A 6,565-nucleotide genomic window follows, 5' to 3' on the forward strand; every position below is an offset into this window, starting at 1 on the left:
TGCATCTCAGGTATGAATTATTGTTTATTTTATTCTTGTTTAATGACTGTAAACATGATATATGCAATATCAGATTATTAACTATAATCTGTAAAATATTCTGTTTCACTTGATTATATGACTTATGCATAACTTGATGGGGGGAAAAAGTCCTTAATTTACAATTAATGTACAATTTAAATTATTGTTTCCGTTAAAGATTAGTTAAAATGTGCACAACTTGAAGAAAACAGCAGTTTATACAACAAATGTCCTTCATTAACAATAGGTCATTCTAACAATACTAAATGATTATTATTGGAAGAAAATTAAACTTATGAAATGATCTGCGTTTATTTTTTTTAAAGGGGTTCAGGTACGAGCAAAATACATCTGTGCCTTAAAAGGTTCATCAGTGGATCTGCCCTGCTCAGCTCAACATCACAATTCAAGCATGAAATGGTTCACTAGACACTGGAAAAGATCCAAGCATGTTCTCAAAGAGCTCTCTGCAGATGGAAATCATATAAAGTATAACATGTCTGAAGAGACTCATCCAACTCTAACAATCAAAGATCTGACAGAGAGTGAAACAAAGCTTTACTGCTGTTCGGAGAATGCAAACTACATACAAGACTGCTTGAACAGTGGATTCTTCCTCGATGTTACAGGTACAGTGTTTGTCACTAATGTGTTACTTTAAGAATGAAATCAGTATATGAACTCTCACGTTATTCACCATCATCTCAGACCTGCAGGTGAAGGTGATTCCTGCCACAGAGGGACAGACAGTATCACTGATTTGTAGCTCCAGCTGTCCTCTGACTGAAAACCCTGCAGCCTACATCTGGTACAAGAACAGAGAGTTTCTCTATCAGGACTGGTCTCCCTGGTACCAACAGCTGGTCAGCAGTGAGGAAGCAGTCAGATACTCCTGTGCTGTCAAAGGCTACGAGCATCTCAGAGCTCCTGAAGTCTCAGTGGGTGAGTGACAACATTTGGCTCCTCTTCATGTTACAAAACCTCTAGTTAAACACTTCCAAGAATATTTCTACTATTTAAGCTATTTAAATTACAATGTCTTTGAAATGCTATAACTAAGTGTTCACCAGTTAAATTATTAAATACTATTTGTTTTTGTTCAGATTCTGTCACATCGACCTGCTTACTGTGACCTACGCTAAAGGAAGAATGTGCTCTGAAAAGCAGACATCAGTGAATGAGTCCTGCTCCATCACATATCCCAGAGGTTAACTTTTTTCTAAATGTCCACAAACATTTACACAAACACCACTCCCACCACCTACAATTTTAATACCAAAATACTTACTACAATTCCACACATTCTTCTTTTCTGGATTAACCACGCTTTAATATTTTTGGTAATCAATATATTATTTTTTTTATTTAATTCAACATGGCACCTATAAACTGTTGACTACTGTATTTAACATCTCCTAACAGAAGTAGGCCTTCAAAGGACTCCTGCAGATGTGAACGTTACACTGACCTGTAACACCAGCTGTCCACTGGCTGACAACCAAACTGTCTACAGGTGGTACAAGAGCAGAAATGTCATGTTGATTAAGAAGAAACAGTTTTCATCAGCTTCCAGCTCCTCTGCTGATATCTTCTCCTGTGCTGTCAAAGATCACGAGGATCTGCACTCTGCTGAAGTCTGTGAGTATAAACCAACTTAGAGTCTGTTATAACTTACACAAACATGACAGTTTGCATGTTTAATGAGCAATATGAAATATGATGACTTTAATAATGTCTCAACATCAAACACTAAAGTAACAGAAATTCATTACAATATGAAACATTTTTCTTTTCCTTCATGTAATAAACATTTGTCTTAAAAGTGTGTAATGTTTAATTTTTAGTTATACTGTCAGAGGTTTTGATTCTACTTTGTAGTGTTAATTATCTTAATAATGATTTAGTCAGTGATGGAGGTGATCTGTTGGTAACCAGTGTGTCTTATTAGAGGTGAAATTGACTGATATTAGAAATGTATAAATTCATAAGTTGTTCATTTTAGAGATTTTTCCATAAAGAAAAAATAAATTCAAGTTCTATAGTATAAATCTAAACTATGTTTTAAATTTTTTGCGTAGAGTCGTATACAAATATAAAGTCGCGTTTTAGTGGCTTTCACATTGTGTGATATTTCCTAAGGAAGAATTTGCAGAAAACAAATTCCATCACTGATTTTTAAGTATTAGACAATCAGACTTTTTGCAGATATTTTTGGTGACCTTTCTTTAAATCTTCAATTTATATTTCAGGTGTTAATGGTAAGAGCTGCTGGAGTGTAAATTACATAAGAAGGAGAATCTGCGCCCTGGAAGGCTCTTCAGTGGACATTTCAAGTGACTATTTGTATCCTGTCAACAAGAAGCCCAGCTCTAAAGTTTGGTATAAAAGGAATAGAAGTGGTAAAGAGGAAGCTGTCAAGCCGACTGAGGATGCAGGCCGTGTGCAGTATGTTGACAACATGAACAACCAGCACATCCTGAGAATCAACAACCTGAAGAAGAATGACTCAGCAGAATACACATTCAGACTCCAAGAAGATTATGGAGTTTGGAAGAGTAATCGACTCGGAGTGACTCTGATTGTCTCAGGTAATTTCTGTCTGTGTACTTTTCAATAGAGACTTTGCTGCTTCCTCACCATGTACTGACAGCAGTCAGCAGACTTTACTCATCAATGACTGTACAAGAGATCAAAGGCTGGTTCATGTTTAATATGATAACAGCTGCAAAAGTAGACAGTCAGAATAATGTAACTGTAGTTAAATTAAGGACACACAATAAGGATCATGCAACTCCTGAAATTCATAACAATACAGTGTAAAGATGTATCTGTGATTTGTCAAAATTCGACCCTAGTTTGTCATTTCAGTATGAGGACTTTTGAGATGATTTGTCTCTTTTACATTTACTGTCCAATCTAATCATCTTTCAGGTTTGGAGGTTAAGTTGCATCCTGCTGTGGTGACAGAGGGCCAGAGAGTCACACTGACCTGCAGTACCAGCTGTCCTCTGACTGACAACACAAACTACATTTGGTACCTGAACAGTCGACGTCTGACGGAGCCAGAGAGCCAAAACAAACACCTGCTTCTAGACCCAGTCACCATTCAACATGCAGGAAGCTACTCCTGTGCTGTCAAAACCCACCAAAACATCATCTCTGGTGAAAAGACTCTAACTGTCCAAAGTATTACAGGAACATTAACAACAGCAGCTGCAGGAGTTGTTGCTGCTCTCCTGGTTATAATGCCACTCGCTGTCTTCTTCTGGATTAGGTGAGAAACACTGAGCTTTGTTTCAGAGTCATGATATTTACACACTAACCTGACATCATCTATTTGTTTTTATATTCTCATTTCTCAATTCACTAAGCAGGAGAAAGAGGTCCTCCAGACATTCTCCTAAACCTGAAACATCAGACAATATGGAGGTAAATAAAATAATTTAAACAATTCTGCTACATTACATAACATCATTGCACACAAACCCTTTTAAATGCTTTTCTCACTGGTTCATTTTTGTTACTAAACACTATTTTTATCATTATTTTCAGTGTTGATAATTCTCTTGGAGAAACCCTGAATGGGGAAATGTATTTTTATTGCTATTAATTTGCTTTATCATGAAACTGGAATATAAAGATACTGAATATCTGCTGTTACACTTACTTAATCAATCCAAAATCATGGTGTTTATTGTTTCCTATTGAATTTCTTTGGAGCATCAGACAAAACTTTAAATGCAACATATTGTATACTGATATTATTTATTTTGTTTCTCTATCAGCTAAACCCTGGTCCTGTGTATGAAGACATCCCAGCTCAAGTAACACAACAGGTTGACCTTTACGATAGCAGAGCTGACTATAAGGACCAGATAAATCCTCTCTACTCCACCGTCCAGCCACATCAGCCTGGAGAACAGGAGCAAGACCCCTATTCTGTTGTCAACTAAAGATCCAACACAACCCCTGAGTAAGCATCTCTTCATTACAACTCATTATATCTGAGAAAATAAGAATTATTTAGCTTATTACAGGTTGGTCTATTTGATATCTCAGAACCTATTAGTACTATTTAGATAACACTTCTGTCACTGTCATGTTTACTTTGATAATCATTCAACAAACCACTGATTTACATTAAACTTGCATGCAAGGTTTCCTGTGAGGATTTGAGGGGTTTTTGACGCAAGATTAGGAATCAGACATGAATGGCTAAAGTAACTGAAAGAGTTTATTGCAGAGTTGAGGTGGGAAGTTAGTGGAGAGAGGGGGTCTGGTTCAGGGGGAGCTGAGCAAAGAGATTGAACAGACAGGCACTGGGCTGAACCTGAGGCACAAAAGGAACACAGTTAAGAGTGGGAAGGCTGACATATGAAGCAACATGCAAAAAAGAAAGTTAAAGAGTTGGCCCAGGCGCTGCTGTATCACTATAGCTGACTGAACGACCTGGCAAAGACTGAAGAGAAGAGCTGGGGGATATATGCTGTAGAGGACCTAAACATTATCACAATGTAGTTAAAGATTGTGAGCCGTATGATGGAACTGCAACTGAGGAAAACTGCTTTTGTTATATTTTTATTATTACACTTTGAAACATAAATTACCCTCATAATACTTACAGAACATAGTCCTCACTTTTTTGGATTCCTAAGATCCAAACAATACAGAAAACTAAAAAAACATCCAAAGTATTAATACATTCTCAAAATCAACAGCAGTCCTCTTACAGATTAAAGGCTTAAGAGGACAGAATAGACTGTTAGTCATTGTGAGCGTTGTGGTCAGTTGCACAGCATGCAGCTCTGCCACTAAAAAATCACTTCCTTCCTTTTAACCCAACAACACCTCCAGTGAAGAATCTAGGACAAACCGCAGTAGTCATTTGATGTCACATTTTGACTTTAACCTGATGGTGTCTCATGACAATTATGATTGTTATTTTCAGTTTTAATAGTTTAATATTGGCTCTTCATGCCAGATAGTGTAGCATTAAGCAACATTATATTTTCATTGAAAGGCTGTAAAAGTTGTTTAAGCAAGAACAGAGAGATGTGAAACTGTCTGTGGGTGGTGGTTGTGGTGCAAACTGCAGAAGTGTCTGATCACTTAAGACACTGCAGAGCATACAAAATGAAACTAATAATAGAATAATGTTGAAGAGTTCAATCTGGCAGATGAAGTAAAAATCTTGAGAATCTTTTCTGTAAATCAATCTGAAAATGTTCTATTAATTGCTCACAGTATAACTCCTTAACTACATTACAAATGTTATGTGCATTTCTTACAGTTTACAGTAAATTATCATTACATCAGAGAGGATGAACATCTATAACATACCTGAGATGTACAGGGTGAAACCAATTAACATAAATCCAACTACTGCCAACATGGTTTCTGTCCTTAATTCTTCTAATCATCGGACCTTTTTCACAGCAGTTTGACTTGTCAAAGCAGAAAAAGTACAGGTGTAAATAATAACATGAATGTTGGCATCCATACTGAATCTACTGAGTCTATACGTTTTTAGAATTTACATTGATAATCATTGAACACACAAATAATCAGATTTCCATTAAACTTGCCTAAAAGGATACCGTAATGTTGTTAAAGATTGTGAGCCAAACGATGAAACTTCTTGAACTGAGAAATATTGCTTTTCTTATATTTTTTTTAATGTACTTTGAAACATAATTAACCCACATTATACTTATACAACACATTATTTTCTTTTTTTCAGTTATAACGGCCAGGTGATGGATCCCTCAAGTCCAGACAACACAGAAAACAAAAACTTAAAGAGAGTGATAGGGTGATATCAGCTAAATTGGGCCATCAGGTAAAATGGGCCATTTAAGGTCTGAGCATCTTGGCTCTTTAACGATGAACAGCCAATGACTGCAAATTATTTAAAACTCTTGCCACAACTGCACTTTATATGTAACAATTGATTTGACTGGTCTGAGGTTGTTAAGGAGGGAGGGACAATACTTCATATCAAGACTGCTGAAGAAAACTGCATGGTTAGTTGCCTTACATACCAAATCTTACTTGTCAATGATAAGGTTGATAAATCAATAATAAAGAAACTCACTGTGTGTGCACCACTCATGAGTGCCAATATGAGTTGTGCACACACACCACACAAACTTAGAAGTGAAAAGGTGAAAGTGGCATGTAAATATAGAAGTGATCGATTGTAAGGAAAGCAACATCTAGATCTAATCATTACAGACAATATGTAAAAGAAAATTAACAGAGAATAGAGTAAGAAAGAAACAGAAAGAAGGGTAAGAAAGAAACAGGAAGAAGGGTATAGAAACAGAAAGAGAAAGAAAGAAAGGATGTCTGTAAGGGAAGAATCTATAAATGCAATCAGTGGGAGAGGAGAGGAAGAGGGGAGCATGAGGTTATTATAGGAAGACAGTCCAGAGAGGCCAAAAAGTGAATACACAATTTCTTTATTTATGAAATTGTTGTTTTAATGCAATTTAAACGTTGTATACAGTATATAATATAGTGTTATAGTGCATAGATGTGTTTT

The 6,565-nt window shown here is 36.2% G+C and overlaps 1 long non-coding RNA gene across 1 annotated transcript; it reads left to right on the forward strand.

The window, feature by feature from the left end:
• Nucleotides 1-3,810: 3,810 nt before the first annotated feature.
• LOC133996354 (uncharacterized) lies at nucleotides 3,811-6,326 on the forward strand. The gene is made up of 3 exons (XR_009927211.1): nucleotides 3,811-3,994; nucleotides 5,762-6,185; nucleotides 6,288-6,326. It is a non-coding gene; the product is annotated as an uncharacterized LOC133996354 (long non-coding RNA).
• Nucleotides 6,327-6,565: the final 239 nt, after the last annotated feature.

Source organism: Scomber scombrus, chromosome 2 (assembly GCF_963691925.1).
Source record: "Scomber scombrus chromosome 2, fScoSco1.1, whole genome shotgun sequence".
Taxonomy (NCBI): domain Eukaryota; kingdom Metazoa; phylum Chordata; class Actinopteri; order Scombriformes; family Scombridae; genus Scomber; species Scomber scombrus.